Source organism: Cherax quadricarinatus, chromosome 14, assembly GCF_038502225.1.
Source record: "Cherax quadricarinatus isolate ZL_2023a chromosome 14, ASM3850222v1, whole genome shotgun sequence".
Lineage (NCBI taxonomy): Eukaryota > Metazoa > Arthropoda > Malacostraca > Decapoda > Parastacidae > Cherax > Cherax quadricarinatus.
This window is the reverse complement of record NC_091305.1, coordinates 4402501-4420000: the sequence shown is the minus strand read 5'-3', so window position 1 is coordinate 4420000 and position 17500 is coordinate 4402501.

The following is a 17500-nucleotide window of genomic DNA, read 5'->3' as shown; positions in this document are numbered from 1 at the left end:
GAGACTCAGCTCCTGGCCCCGCCTCTTCACTGATCGTTACTAGGTCCTCTCTCTCTCTCTCTGCTCCCTGAGCTTTGTCATACCTCGTCTTAAACCTATGTATGATACCTATCTCCACTACATCACTTGATAGGCTGTTCCACTTCCTGACGACTCTATGACAAAAGAAATAGTTCCTAACATCCCTGTGACTCGTCTGAGTCTTCAGCTTTCAATTGTGACCCCTTGTTTCTGTGTCCCCTCTCTGGAACATCCTGTCTCTGTGTGTGTGTGTATGTATGTGTGTGTGTGTGTGTGTGTGTGTGTGTGTATGCGTGTGTGTTTACATAGACAGATATGTAAACCACAGCACTGTATCATCCTTTGCAGACGATACTAGGATCTGCATGAGTGTCATCTATTGAGGACACGGCAAAGCTCCAAGATGATATAAACCAAGTTTTCCAATGGGCAACAGAGAACAATATGATGTTTAATGAAGACAAATTCCAACTACTCCGTTATGGAAAACTGGAGGAGATAATAACTAGAACTGAGTATACTACAAACTCCAATCACACAATAGAGAGGAAAAGTAATGTGAGAGACCTGGGTGTGGTAATGTCTGAGAATCTCACCTTCAAGAGAGATCACAACAATGCCACTATCACATCTGCGAGGAAACTGATAGGACTGATAATGAGAACATTCAAGACAAGAGATGCCAAGCCAGTGATGATCCTTTTTAAATCACTTGTTCTCTCTAGGCTGGAATACTGCTGTACATTAACATCTCCATTCAAAGCAGGTAAAATTGCAGATGTAGAGAATGTACAGAGAACTTTTACTGCACATGTAAGTTCCATCAAACACCTTAACTACTGGGAACGCCTGGAAGCACTTGACGAAAGCGCAGGCGAAAGAGATACATCATAATCTACACCTGGAAGATCCTGGAGGGACTGGTCCCTAATCTGCACACAGAAATCACTCCCTACGAAAGCAAAAGACTTGGCCGGCAATGCAACATACCCCCAGTGAAAAGTATGGACGCCATTAGTATACTAAGAGAAAACACAATAAGCGTCCGGGGCCCAAGACTGTTCAGCAGCCTCCCACCAGCCATAAGAGGAATTACCAATAGACCCCTGGTTGTCTTCAAGAGGGAGCTGGACAGATACCTAAAGTCAGTGCTGGATTAGCCGGGCTGTGGTTCGTACGTTGGACTACGTGCTGCCAGCAGTAACAGCCTCGTTGATCAGGCCCTGATCCACCAGGAGTCCTGGTCATGGACCGGGCTGCGGGGGCGTTGATCCCCCGGAATAACCTTCAGGTAGACTCCAGGTAGGCAGGTGTGTGTGTGTGTGTGTTCACCCATACTCACCTATGTGTGGCTGAAGAGGCCCAGTCACAGCTCCTGGCCCCGCCTCTTCGTTGGTCGCTACTATGTCCACTCTCACCATTTCAAGAGAATTATCGTACCTCTTCATAAAGCTATGTATGGGTCCTGCTTCCACCGCTTCACTTCCCCTTCCTAATTACTTCAACACTGAGAAACATTTCCTAACATCTCTGTGACTCATCTGTTTTCAACCTGTTTCCCGTCTCCTGAACAATCTGTCTCTGTCCATTCTACCAATTCCTCTCAGTATTTCGTAAATTGTTATCATATCATCCCAAGTCCTTCTTTCCTCCAGTGTCGTCAGGTTGATTTACCTTAACCCTTTGGCCCTGGGACTTGTCTCATCTCATTGCAAATCTCTACACCTTCTTCGCTTTCTTGATGTGTTTGATCAGTTCCATTACTGGTGCTGCATGGTCTAAGGCTGTGGAGAAATTTCCTCCAACAGGGGGCAGTGAACCCTCTCAATCTCAAGGGGCCTAAGACCCCTCTCTGTACATTCCCACTCTGGTGGGACAGGTGTGGGCTAAGGGGGTCACGACCTCTTCTTTCCATTAGCAGAGATGAAGCAAGGTCTTCCGTCTTGCAACAAAGCATCATAACATCCATATATCTTAGCATGAGTTCCTTACTCTGCAGAATTAGACTCTCACTAAATTGGATACAGATCAAAAGCAGTTAAAATGGATACATGATATTTATATATGGACAACAACGCTCCTCTCTTGTGGGAGTGTCTGCTACATAATATATTCACGTGTTTGTCTGAGGAAACTTCAATTTCCTAAGACCTTTATAAATTTGAAATAGCATGCCTCTAACCTGATGATATAACTAGTGGCATTATACCCAATAACTGCACCTTGGAGTCAAGGAATCTGCATGCTTTAATTCAGTTGTCATCAGAGCTGATCCTACGTTTATAGACATTATGTCAGTAGAAATTCGACTGTAAATAGACTTGCCTATGATTTTCCAGATGACATACCTGAAATATTGGAGAATATAGGTCTTCAGAGCGAGTGTTAACCCTAGTCATAATCACTCTATTACAGCAAAGTGGGAACTAAGGTATCCCACACTGAAGGAAATCCCCAGGCGGCAGCTGCTGGGGTGGCGTCATGTAGAGAGCTAAGCCACATTTCTGGATGTCCAAACGTGGGTTAAGGAAGTTTATTCATGTACAGGTACACATAAATACGGATACATCAGTTATCATACATAGCAGCATATGTATATATTACCCAGCAGGATAACCCCAAAAAGATTTATTTTCATTGGGGTCCATGTAATATTTTATTGCTTAAACCTTTAAAGTTAAAACAGCTAAGTAACTCAACTGTGTGAAAATCAGTTACCATAAAAGGAGATATACTGGGAATAATGTTAACTGAGTTATTAACATTAACATTAAAGAAAGGTTCAGAGCACAGTAATAGGTACAGGTATGTTAGCTATACACGAAATCACTCTCCTCCCTTTTTGTAGCTACATTCATTAGTCACCTTTTAGCTCTCTCTCTGAACTGGCTCATGCTAGGACAGACTTTGACGTGTGCAGGGAGTCCGTTCCACTCCTTTATTGCTGTACAATAAAAGGTGTTTGAAGCCTGGCCACCTACTGTGGGTACCACAAAGTGTACCGTCCCCCTAGTACTATAATTGCTTTGGTTCCCAGACTTGACAAACTTGACAGCAAGATATTCTGGACACTGTGGTGAGCAATTTTATAAACGTGATTTAACTTCAGTTGTTTTACTTTACCTTCAACATTCAGCATATCCAATTGTTGTAATTTATCCTGGCCTACATGCTCTCTTGGACTCAGGTCCAGGATGAATCTTACCATCTTGTTCTAGGTGATTTGTAATCTATCTTTCAGTTTTTATTAAGGCAGAGTACCATGAAGAGCAGGAGTAATCTACATGGCACTGAATAAGAGCTAGATATTGTGTCTCGCGAGCCTCAGTTGGTACACACTGTACCTGTCTACAGAGGAACTTCAGGCTGGTATTCTGTTTATTTACTACTATTCCCTATTAATTCTCCTGACATGCTGGATCATAAGGGATTCCCAGATATTTTGCTGAAGATTCTGAAGTGATGGATTCCCCATTACACTGGACATTAAAATTATTAACCGTTTTCAGTTTATTTTTCGTGGCGAAGAGTATGGCTCCAGTCTTCCCGAATCCTGCTGACCACGATCTTCCTGGAGGTTATTCCGGGGATCAACGCCCCCGCGGCCCGGTCCATGACCAGGCCTCCCGATGGATCAGGGCCTGATCAACGAGGCTGTTACTGCTGGCCGCACGCAGTCCGACGTACGAGCCACAGCCCGGCTGATCCGGCACTGACTTTAGGTATCTGTCCAGCTCTCTCTTGAAGGCAGCCAGGGGTTTATTGGCAATTCCCCTAATGCTTGATGGGAGGCTGTTGAACAGTTTTGGGCCCCGGACACTTATGGTGTTTTCCCTTAGTGTGTATTCCTACAACTGACACTACGTGGTGCACTAACATACATATGTGTGTATGTGTGTGTGTGTATGTGTGTGTGTATATATAATTTATTCATATATATATATATATATATATATATATATATATATATATATATATATATATATATATATTATATATATATATATATATATATATATATATATATATATATATATATATATATATATATATATATATATATATATATATGTATATATAATATCCTATCGTTTTCGTGTACCCATCTTGGAGGAACTAGAAAGGAGGAGGAGCCCAGATTTTCTCTCTCTTCCTCTTTTCCCTTCCTGGTGTGGGATGGGTGGTGGGATGGGTGCACCCGGCCTCAGCCTCGGGTATCCGGACCAGTCGTTAGGCAAAACTGTGGGATTCTCCCGTCACATAAATTTAGAACAAGTCAGTGATAAACTTTGTGTGTGTAACCCTCTCTCATGATGGTGGCTCGGGGCTAGTGTTTGTGTGTGTAGCCCTGTCATGATGGTGGCTCGGGGCTAGTGTTTGTGTGTGTAGCCCTGTCATGATGGTGGCTCGAGGCTACTGTTTGTGTGTAGCCCTGTCATGATGGTGGCTCGGGACTAGTGTTTGTGTGTGTAGCCCTGTCGTGATGGTGGCTCGGGGCTACTGTTTGTGTGTAGCCCTGTCATGATGGTGGCTCCTGGAGAGGTTACCTGGAGGTTATTCCGGGGATCAACGCCCCCGCGGCCCGGTCCACGACCAGGCCTCCCGATGGATCAGGGCCTGATCAACTAGGCTGTTACTGCTGGCCGCACGCAGTCCGACGTACGAGCCACAGCCCGGCTGATCCGGCACCGACTTTAGGTATCTGTCCAGCTCTCTCTTGAAGGCAGCCAGGGGTTTATTGGCAGTTCCCCTAATGCTTGATGGGAGGCTGTTGAACAGTTTTGGGCCCCGGACACTTATTGTGTTTTCTCTTAGTGTACCAATGGCGCCCCTACTTTTTATTGGCGGCATTTTGCATCGCCTGCCCAGTCTTTTACTTTCGTAGGGAGTGATTTCTGTGTGCAGATTTGGGACCATTCCTTCCAAGATTTTCCAAGTGTAGATTATGATATATCTCTCCCTCCTGCGTTCCAACGAGTACAAGTCAAGTGCTTCCAAGCGTTCCCAGTAGTTAAGGTGCTTGACAGAACTTATACGTGCAGTAAAGGATCTCTGTACTCTCTAGATCTGCGATTTCACCTGCTTTGTATGGAGATGTTAATGTACAGCAGTATTCCAGCCTAGAGAGAACAAGTGATTTGAAAAGGATCATCATGGGCTTGGCATCTCTCGTTTTGAACGTTCTCATTATCCATCCTATCATTTTCTTTGCACGTGCGATCGTGGCACTGTTGGGGCTAGTGTTTGTGTGTGTAGCCCTGTCATGATGGTGGCTCGGGGCTAGTGTTTGTGTGTGTAGCCCTGTCATGATGGTGGCTCGGGGCTACTGTTTGTGTGTAGCCCTGTCATGATGGTGGCTCGGGGGTAGTGTTTGTGTGTGTAGCCCTGTCATGATGGTGGCTCGGGGCTAGTGTTTGTGTGTGTAGCCCTGTCATGATGGTGGCTCGGGGCTACTGTTTGTGTGTAGCCCTGTCATGATGGTGACTCGGGGCTAGTATTTGTGTGTGTAGCCCTGTCATGATGGTGGCTCGGGGCTAGTGTTTGTGTGTGTAGCCCTGTCATGATGGTGGCTCGGGGCTAGTGTTTGTGTGTAGCCCTGTCAAGATGGTGGCTCGGGGCTAGTGTTTGTGTGTGTAGCTCTGTCATGAGGTGGCTCGGGGCTAGTGTTTGTGTGTAGCCCTGTTATGATGGTGACTCGGGGCTAGTATTTGTGTGTGTAGCCCTGTCATGATGGTGGCTCGGGGCTAGTGCTTGTGTGTGTAGTCCCGTCATGATGGTGGCTCGGGGACAGTGTTTGTGCGTGTAGCCCTGTCATGATGGTGGCTCGGGGCTATGTTTGTGTGTGTAGCCCTGACATGATGGTGGCTCGGGGCTAGTGTTTGTGTGTAGCCCTGTCATGATAGTGACTTGGGGCTAGTGTTTGTGTGTGTAGCCCTGTCATGATGGTGGCTCTGGGCTAGTGTTTGTGTGTGTAGCCCTGTCATGATGGTGGCTCTGGGCTAGTGTTTGTGTGTGTAGCCCTGTCATGATGGTGGCTCTGGGCTAGTGTTTGTGTGTGTAGCCCTGTCATGATGGTGGCTCTGGGCTAGTGTTTGTGTGTGTAGCCCTGCTATGAACGTTTTAAAACAATAAAGTACGTACAATGTACGTTTTGTGCCATAGTGTTTGTACACTGTACGTTTTGGACCTGGAAACTATTACACCGAACGTATATACATCAAATAAATGTACACCAAACGTGTGTACACCAAATAGATGTACACCAAACGTATGTACACCAAATAGATGTACACCAAACATGTGTACGCCAAATAGATGTACACCAAACGTATGTACACCAAATAGATGTACACCAAACGTATATACACCAAATATATGTACATCAAACGTTTGTACACCAAATAGATGTACACCAAACGTATGTGCGCCAAATAGATGTACACCAAACGTGTTTACACGTCTCAGACCTGGTCTCAGACCGAGCAGCGGGGGCGTTGACCCCCGACACCCTCTCCGGGTAAACTCCAAATATATGTGAATGAAATGTTTGTACACTGAACGATTGTACAAAGAACATTTATGAACGTAAATGACCAAACGTGTGTACAACGATGGAAGAGAAGAAGAAGAAGGAGAGAGAGAGAGAGAGAGAGAGAGAGAGAGAGAGAGAGAGAGAGAGAGAGAGAGGTGTTGACACACAGGGTCACTGTGAAGGTCTTTGGTGAGGCTAGATGGAAGCTGGTGGGATGGAGGAGTGGGAGGGGGAGGGTAGGACTGTTGGAATGGTTGGAGGGAGTAGGGGGACGGTAGAAGGGGAGGAAAGAGGGGGGGGAGGTTGGTCTTGTTGGAAGGAGGGGGAAGGGAAGGAGGGGGGTGGAAAGGTAGGAAGGAAGGAAGGAAGGAAGGAAGGAAGGAAGGATGGAGGGAACAGAAGAGGCCTCCAGAGGCACGTCAGGCCAGGTAAAGGGAATGAAAGATGAGACGAAGCAAATGGAAGATAAGACAGGGAATGAGAAATGAGATAGATGGAATGGTATATGAGGGAGAGGGAATGGTAGATGGAGTAGATAGAATGGTAAATGAATTAGACGGAAAGGTAGAAGAAGTAGATGGAATGGTGGAATAGTAGATGGAATGGTAGATGAGGTAGATGGAATGGTGGAATAGTAGATGGAATGGTAGATGAGGTAGATGGAATGGTAGATGAGGTAGATGGAATGGTAGATGAGGTAGATGGAATGGTGGAATAGCAGATGGAATGGTAGATGAGGTAGATGGAATGGTGGAATAGTAGATGGAATGGTAGATGACGTAGATGGAATGGTAGATGAGGTAGATGGAATGGTAGATGAGGTAGATGGAATGGTGGAATAGCAGATGGAATGGTAGATGAGGTAGGTGGAATGGTGGAATAGTAGATGGAATGGTAGATGAGGTAGATGGAATGGTGGAATAGTAGATGGAATGGTAGATGAGGTAGATGGAATGGTGGAATAGTAGATGGAATGGTAGATGAGGTAGATGGAATGGTGGAATAGTAGATGGAATGGTAGATGAGGTAGATGGAATGGTGGAATAGTAGATAGAATGGTAGATGGAATGGTAGATGAGGTAGATGGAATGGTGGAATAGTAGATGGAATGGTAGATGAGGTAGATGGAATGGTGGAATAGTAGATGGAATGGTGGAATAGCAGATGGAATGGTAGATGAGGTAGATGGAATGGTGGAATAGTAGATGGAATGGTAGATGAGGTAGATGGAATGGTGGAATAGTAGATGGAATGGTAGATGAGGTAGACGGAATGGTGGAATAGTAGATGGAATGGTAGATGAGGTAGATGGAATGGTGGAATAGTAGATGGAATGGTAGATGAGGTAGATGGAATGGTGGAATAGTAGATGGAATGGTAGATGAGGTAGATGGAATGGTGGAATAGTAGATGGAATGGTAGATGAGGTAGATGGAATGGTAGATGAGGTAGATGGAATGGTAGATAAGGTAGATGGAATGGTAGATGAGGTAGATGGAATGGTAGATGAGGTAGATGGAATGGTAGATGAGGTAGATGGAATGGTAGATGAGGTAGATGGAATGGTGGAATAGTAGATGGAATGGTAGATGAGGTAGATGGAATGGTGGAATAGTAGATGGAATGGTAGATGAGGTAGATGGAATGGTAGATGAGGTAGATGGAATGGTAGATGAGGTAGATGGAATGGTAGATGAGGTAGATGGAATGGTAGATGAGGTAGATGGAATGGTGGAATAGTAGATGGAATGGTAGATGAGGTAGATGGAATGGTAGATGAGGTAGATGGAATGGTGGAATAGTAGATGGAATGGTAGATGAGGTACATGGAATGGTGGAATAGTAGATGGAATGGTAGACGAGGTAGATGGAATGGTGGAATAGTAGATGGAATGGTAGACGAGGTAGATGGAATGGTGGAATAGTAGATGGAATGGTAGATGAGGTAGATGGAATGGTGGAATAGTAGATGGAATGGTAGATGAGGTAGATGGAATGGTGGAATAGTAGATGGAATGGTAGACGAGGTAGATGGAATGGTGGAATATTAGATGGAATGGTAGATGGGTAGATGGAATGGAATAGTAGATGGAATGGTAGACGAGGTAGATGGAATAGTAGATGGAATGGTAGATGAGGTAGATGGAATGGTGGAATAGTAGATAGAATGGTAGATGGAATGGTAGATGGAATGGTAGATGAGGTAGATGGAATGGTGGAATAGTAGATGGAATGGTAGATAAGTTAGATGGAATGTGTAGTAGATGAATGGTAGATAAGGTAGATGTAATGGTGGAATAGTAGATGGAATGGTAGATGAGGTAGATGGAATGGTGGAATAGTAGATGAGGTAGATGAGGTAGATGGAATGGTGGAATAGTAGATGGAATGGTAGATGAGGTAGATGGAATGGTGGAATAGTAGATGGAATGGTAGATGAGGTAGATGGAATGGTAGATGAGGTAGATGGAATGATGGAATAGTAGATGGAATGGTAGATGAGGTAGATGGAATAGTGGAATAGTAGATGGAATGGTAGATAAGGTAGATGTAATGGTGGAATAGTAGATGGAATGGTAGATGAGGTAGATGGAATGGTGGAATAGTAGATGGAATGGTAGATGAGGTAGATGGAATGGTGGAATAGTAGATGGAATGGTAGATGAGGTAGATGGAATGGTGGAATAGTAGATGGAATGGTAGATGAGGTAGATGGAATGGTGGAATAGCAGATGGAATGGTAGATGAGGTAGATGGAATTGTGGAATAGTAGATGGAATGGTAGATGAGGTAGATGGAATGGTGGAATAGTAGATGGAATGGTAGATGAGGTAGATGGAATGGTAGATGAGGTAGATGGAATGGTGGAATAGTAGATGGAATGGTAGATGAGGTAGATGGAATGGTGGAATAGTAGATGGAATGGTAGATGAGGTAGATGGAATGGTGGAATAGTAGATGGAATGGTAGATGAGGTAGATGGAATGGTGGAATAGTAGATGGAATGGTAGATGAGGTAGATGAAATCGTAACTATTTTTCTCCACATCTTCCACAGGCTGTTAATAATAATAATATTAATAATAATAATAATAATAATAATAATAATAATAATAATAATAATAATTATTATTATTATTATTACTATTATTATTATTATTATTACTATTATTATTATTATCTGAGAAAAAAAGTGAAGCAATGATAGTGGGGATGGTGGTGGTAGTTGTGGTAGTGGTGGTGGTAGTTGTGGTAGTGGTGGTGGTAGTTGTGGTAGTGGTGGTGGTAGTAGAGGTAGCGGTGACTGTAACGACGTAGTGGTAGTAGTGTTAGTGGTTGTAGTGGTAGTATCAATGGTGGTAGCAATGATGGTGGTGGCAGTCATGATGTGGCATTGATGGTGGTAGCAGTGATGGTGGTAGCAGTGATGGTGGCAGTGATGGTGGTGGCAGTCATGGTGGTAGCAGTGATGGTGGTGGCAGTGATGGTGGTGGCAGTGATGGTCATGACACTGATGGTGGTAGCAGTGATGGTGGTGGCAGTCATGGTGTGGCAGTGATGGTGGTAGCAGTGATGATCATGACACTGATGGTGGTAGCAGTGATGGTGGTGGCAGTGATGGTCATGACACTGATGGTGGTAGCAGTGATGGTGGTGGCAGTCATGGTGTGGCAGTGATGGTGGTAGCAGTGATGATCATGACGCTGATGGTGGTAGCAATGATGGTGATGGCAGTCATGGTGTGGCAGTGATGGTGATAACAGTGATGGTGGTGGCAATGATGGTGGTAGCAGTGATGGTGGTGGCAGTGATGGTGGTGGCAGTGATGGTGGTGGCAATGATGGTGGTGGCAGTGATGGTGGTAGCAGAGATGGTGGTCGCAGTGATGATGGTAGCAGTGATGGTGGTGGCAGTGATGCTGGTGGCAGTGATGGTCATGACACTGATGGTGGTAGCAGTGATGGTGGTAGTAAGGATTACTCAGAGCGGAATGTAGATCAAGGGCGGTGTATGTGTAGTGTGTGTGTGTGTGTGTGTGTGTGTGTGTGTGTGTGTGTGTGTGTGTGTGTGTGTGTGTGTGTGTGTGTGTGTGTGTGTGTGTGTGTGTGTGTGTGTGTGTGTGTGTGTGTGTGTGTGTGTGTGTGTGTGTGTGTGTGTGTGAGTGTGTGTGAGTGTGTGAGTGTGTGTGTGTGCGCATGTGAGTGTGTGTGTGTGTGTACTCACCTAATTGTACTCACCTAATTGTGGTTGCAGGGGTCGAGACTCAGCTCCTGGCCCCGCCTCTTCACTGATCGCTACTAGGTCCTCTCCCTCTCTGCTTCCTGAGCTTTGTCATACCTCCTCTTAAAACTATGTATGGTTCCTGCCTCCACTACTTCACTAGCTAGGCTATTCCACTTCCTGACGACTCTATGACTGAAGAAATACTTCCTAACGTCCCTGTGACTCGTCTGAGTCTTCAGCTTCCAGTTGTGACCCCTTGTTTCTGTGTCCCCTCTCTGAAACATCCTATCTCTGTCCACCTTGTCTATTCCCCGCAGTATCTTGTATGTCGTTATCATGTCTCCCCTGACCCTTCTGTCCTCCAGTGTCGTCAGTCCGATTTTCCTCAACCTTTCCTCGTAAGACATTCCCCTGAGCTCTGGGACTAGCCTTGTTGCAAACCTTTGTACTTTCTCTAACTTCTTGACGAGCTTGACCAGGTGTGGGTTCCAGACTGGTGCTGCATACTCCAGTATGGGCCTAACATACACAGTGTACAGTGTCTTGAACGATTCCTTATTAAGGTATCGGAACGCTATTCTCAGGTTTGCCAGGCGCCCGTATGCTGCAGCAGTTATTTGGTTGATGTGTGCCTCCGGTGACGTGCTCGGTGTTATGGTCACCCCAAGGTCTTTCTCCCTGAGTGAGGTCTGTAGTCTTTGTCCACCTAACCTATACTCTGTCTGCGGTCTTCTTTGCCCCTCCCCAATCTTCATGACTTTGCATTTGGCAGGATTGAATTCGAGAATCCAGTTTCTGGACCACATGTCCAGCCTGTCCAGGTCTCTTTGCAGTCCTGCCTCATCCTCATCCGATTTATTTCTTCTCATCAACTTCACATCATCTGCGAATAGGGACACTTCAGAGTCTATTCCTTCCATCATGTCGTTCGCATATATCAAAAATAGCACTGGTCCTAGAACCTACCCCTGTGGGACCCCGCTCGTCACAGGCGCCCACTGTGATACCTCTTCACGTACCATGACTCGTTGCTGCCTCCCTGTCAGGTATTCCCTGATCCATTGCAGTGCCCTCCCTGTTATATGCGCCTGATCCTCCAGCTTCTGCACTAATCTCTTGTGGGAAACTGTGTCAAAGGCCTTCCTGCAGTCTAGGAAAGTGCAATCAACCCACCCCTCTCTCTCGTGTCTTACTTCTGTTACCTTGTCATAAAACTCCAGGAGGCTTGTGACACAGGATTTGCCTTCCATGAACCCATGCTGGTTTTCATTTATAATCTTGTTCCGTTCCAGGTGTTCCACCACTCTCCTTCTGATAATCTTCTCCATGACTTTGCACACAATACATGTCAGAGACACAGTTCTGTAGTTCAGTACCCCATTTCTGTTTCCTTTCTTAAATATGGGGACTACATTTGCTGTCTTCCATTTCTCAGGTAGTTGCCCAGTTTCAAGGGATGTGTTGAAGATTGTGGTTAGGGGCACGCACAGCATCTCTGCTCCTTTTCTAAGGACCCATGGGGAGATGTCCGATCCCATCGCCTTTAAGGTATCAAGGTCACTTAGCAGCTTCTGCACCTCCTCCTCTGTTGTTCGTATGTCATCCAACACTTGTTGGTATATTCCCTCTTGATGTTCCCATCTGTGCTGTCTTCCCACAGCCCTTCCTGTCTCTACTGTAAAAACTTCCTTAAATCTCCTGTTTTTTTTTGCTATCCACCTGATGTGCCCAGTCACCCAGCTGATGTGCTCCAGTAGATGTGTTTCTGCCCTGGTCTGTCAACCATTGTAGTGGGTGTCTGTCTGCGTCACCCAGCCTCTGTGACCATCACCCGCGGACCGCACCTGCTGTTGATGACCTGAAGTGACCTCACCTCACCTCGAGCAACTGACCATAGCCTGCTACTGCTGATGTCGGCTGCTGTGATGCTGTCTGTAATGCTGTGGCCATGCTGTGATGCCGAGATGCTGTAGCCATGCGGGGATGCTGTAGCCGTGCTGCGATGCTGTGGCCGTGCTGTGTGCTGCTGTGATACGGCCGTGCTGTGATGATGGCTATGCTGTGGCCGTGCTGTGATGCTGAGATGTTGGGACCGTGCTGTGATGCTGCGATGCTGCCTAGCTCAGGAGGAGATGGCGGTGATGCTGCACTGGTGTGTGAGGGATCCTGGCTGGTGTGCCAGGACATTAGAATCTACTATGAAGGAGCTGCCATCCTCGGAGATGTGGAAGGACGCGAGCCGCGGAGATGGACTCCAGCTGCTGGGACCAGCCTGCTATCAAGGGTGGTATGGAGGTGTATCCTGCCTTGCTGGTCGACCTGTATGACCAGTATGCGGGGATGCCCTGCCAGCCATGAGAGACAATTAAGAGTGTGAGATGTCCCCAGCCTACTTTGACTTGCCAGAAGTGTTAGTGTTACCTGTGTGAAATAAGGCGACCTTGAATACGGTCCAGTGATTATGGCCGCCTTGTTTTATGAGGCCATTGAAACCTAGTAGTGGCATAGGATAATGGAGGGTCTTAGCTGCGATGCCTGCCCTGTCTCGATTTTCAGATGTTGTAGTGTGCATGTGAAGTGTGCCGAAAATGCGACCTTGGTGGTCGTGAAGTGGTCCAGTTGCAGTTACTTGAAAGAATGCAACCCGTTGGAGCAGTTTTCCACGCCATAGAAGCCTAGAGAGGTTTGGCCCAATGGTTAACGTGCGAGGGTGACTAGCATTAGCTAGTGCATTTCTAGTAGAAGTAGGGAAGGCACTGGAGCCCGATATTTAGGTTTAAGGAGAAATGATAGGTAAGGAGGCTTTGCACCAGAGAGCAACTGTTATGCTGGTCAACTGCCAGGTGTACTGATTATGCTGCCTTGTGGTAGTTGAGAAGGTTGAGGGAAATATATGTAGTTGAATAATTTTGTATTATGTATAATTTTGTCTTTGTATTGTAATAGATTTAAGGGGTTAGGATTAAAATAGTCTGATAACTTAGGACAAATTGTCCTAGTTCTCAGATATTTTAAATTGGGGGAGAAAGGGGGATGTGATGTAGTTCAGCTGGGCTTGTGAGTCTCTGGGGAGACCTAATTTAACCAATTATATGGTCACACCTTGCCTTGGCGAACGTCTGTCAGCCACGCCAACGTCTGAGGTCTTTTGTTCTTGACGGCATCAGACCTAGGCGTCAGGTCGTACACGTGGTTGTGGAGGGTGCTTGGACCACGATATAAGCCCAAGGAACAGCTGAGCAGAGAGATTCGTGCGGAGCTCTGGCCTGGGTGCAGAGCTCCTGAGCTGAGACTTCGAGCGGAGCTGCTGCTCGGGTGCAGGGCTAGGGAGAAAGCTGCTGAAGTCTCTGGAGGAGACTGACTCCCTCCTCTTACCCCCATATTTCCCTAACCAATACCCCCCCCTACATGACATCCTCACATACCTCCTGATCATTTCTTGTGAGTTCTCCACCATCTGTCCTCAATCAATGCTTTGGGGATTAGCGTGGACGGTTACAAAGCATGGCTTACTTCTGCAGTGTTTTAAAAATTGAGGTTGGAGAGTTGAAGGATGAGGTCTTGCTTCTCCAGGAGATTAGGAGGCTGAAGGTCCACCTCAATGGGTCTGGGAGAGAGTGTGAGGTGGCTGGAGTTGTGGGGAATGAGGCTTCTAGCAGTGAGGTGCAGTCTGTCTCTCGCTGTGAGGAGGCTGTAGTTGGGGAGGTAGCAACGGCTACCAGCAGTGAGGTGCAGTCCAGCACTTGCTACAAGTGGCGAGTGGTTCACAGTAATGGGAGGCGCATCAGAGTAAGGAAAGTTAAGAGTGAAGATCTGAAGGTAGGAAATCGCTTCTCTGTTCTTCAGGATGAATGTACTTCAGTGGCCAGTGAAGGTAAGGGTACTACTGCCCCTGCTAATGGAGGTAAGCGCATTCTTGTGGTTGGTGACTCTCAGGTAAGATATATTGACCATGCTTTTTGTAATAGGAATAAGAAGATGAGAGATAGAGTGTGCTTCCCTGGAGCTGGTGTTGGGGACATTGTCAACAGGCTGGATAATATCATGTCAGGTAATGGGAACAAGCCCATTATCTGTCTCAGTGCTGGTGGAAATGATATTGGGAAGGGTAGGAGAGAAGAGCTGCTAGATAAGTACAGGTCAGCTATAGATTTCATTAAGTCTAAGGGAGGGATCCCAATCATATGTAGCATCTTGCCTAGAAGGGGAGTAGGAAATGAATGGTTGTCTAGGGCAATTGGTGTAAATTGCTGGCTAGACAGATACTGCAAGGAACTTGCAATCCCATTCATTGACAACTGGAACAACTTTTATGGCAAACATGATATGTATGCAAGGGATGGGGTACATCTCTCTGGGGCAGGGGTGGTATCACTTGCAGACTCGATTGAGAAGGCCATTGGTGAAATGCCTATGATTTTAAACTGATGGAAGATAGAGGTATGGGTGTGTGTGGGAAACAAGCAGGTTGCAACACTTGGGTTGGAAACAGTAAATGTATAAAAGGCATTCAGCATGAAGTTATAAATAAAGACAATAGATCAGGTCAGCAAACAAAGGGGGACAGCAGAGGGCAGCAAGGGACTAGCTCCCTTAAGGTTTACTATACTAATAGCAGGAGTGTAAGAAATAAGATATATGAGCTAAGATTAATTGCAAGTGCAGGAAACATAGATATTATTGCTATAACAGAGACCTGGCTCAATCTGAAAGATAGAGAGATGCCCTGTGAATGTCACATACAAGGCTATAAATTATTCCACACTGACAGGGTCAACAGGAAAGGTGGTGGAGTAGCGATGTAAGTCAGAGACAATTTAAATTGTTGTGTTAGACAAGATATTAAATTAGAAGCGTCAGCCACTGAATCTGTTTGGTTACAGCTTCTCGAGCGCCGAGAAAAACTAATTTTGGGTGTGATTTACAGGGCCCCAAATCTTGATAGGGAGTGCAGTAAACTTCTATGGAGCGAAATTCGTAAGGCATCTACATACGAAAATGTTGTGCTAATGGGAGATTTCAACTATAGACAGATTGACTGGAGCAATTTGACAGGAAATTTAGAGTCAGGTGACTTTCTTGATACGATCCAGGATTGTTTTTTAAAACAGTTTGTGACAGAGCCAACTAGGGGAAATAACCTCCTTGACTTGGTTCTGCCAGTAGGGAAACACTAATTAATAATCTTGAGGTTAATGATGAGCTTGGGGAAAGTGATCACAAATCACTCAGTTTTAATATATCATGGAATTCCCCTAATAATGGCAATCAAGTCTCCGTCCCTGACTTTCGCTTGGCTGATTTCATAGGACTGAAAAATTGCTTAGGTGGGCTGAACTGGAATGACTTGACTAAGGGTCAGGTAGGTGGTGATGGTTGCCGATATGATGCTTTCCAGGGCATAGTTCTAGCTGCTCAGTCAAATTATGTTCCAAATAGGGAAATCAGATCAAACAAAAATTATCCTAAATGGATGAACAATATATTAAAATATCTGATTGGTCAAAAGAGAGGCATATATAGGCAAATCAAAAGAGGAGAGGGGCAATTAAGAAATCAATATATTCAGTTAAAGAGAGAAATAAAAAAGGGAATTAGAAAAGCAAAAAGAGATTATGAGGTTAAAGTTGCAAGAGAATCGAAGACTAACCCAAAAGGATTCTTTCAGGTATACAGAAGTAAGATCAGGGACAAGATAGGCCCACTCAAAAGTTCCTCGGGTCAGCTCACTGACAGTGATAAGGAAATGTGTAGAATTTTTAACACATACTTCCTCTCAGTTTTTACACAGGAGGATACCAGCGATATTCCAGTAATGATAAATTATGTAGAACAGGACGATAATAAACTGTGCACGATTAGGGTCACAAGTGACATGGTCCTTAGGCAAATAGATAAATTAAAACCTAACAAATCCCCAGGCCCTGATGAACTGTATGCAAGGGTTCTAAAGGAAATGTAAAGAGGAGCTTAGCACACCTTTGGCTAATCTTTTCAACATATCACTACAAACTGGCATGGTGCCAGATAAGTGGAAAATGGCAAATGTGATACCTATTTTCAAAACAGATGACAGGTCCTTAGCTTCGAACTATAGACCAATAAGCCTAACCTCCATAGTGGGAAAATTTATGGAATCAATAATTGCCGAGGCAGTTCGTAGCCACCTTGAAAAGCATAAATTAATCAACGAATCTCAGCATGGTTTTACAAAGGGGCGTTCCTGCCTTACGAATTTATTAACTTTTTTCAATAAGGTATTTGAGGAGGTAGATCATGGTAATGAATATGATATTGTGTATATGGACTTCAGTAAGGCTTTTGACAGGGTCCCACATCAGAGACTATTGAGGAAAATTAAAGCACATGGAATAGGAGGAGAAATTTTTTCCTGGATAGAGGCATGGTTGACAAATAGGCAGCAGAGAGTTTGCATAAATGGGGAGAAATCAGAGTGGGGAAGCGTCACGAGCGGTGTTCCACAGGGGTCAGTGTTGGGCCCCCTGCTGTTCACAATCTACATAAACGACATAGATGAGGGCGTAAAGAGCGACATCGGCAAGTTTGCCGATGACACCAAAATAGGCCGTCGAATTCATTCTGACGAGGACATTCGAGCACTCCAGGAAGATTTGAATAGACTGATGCAGTGGTCGGAGAAGTAGCAGATGCAGTTTAATATAGACAAATGCAAAGTTCTAAATGTTGGACAGGACAATAACCA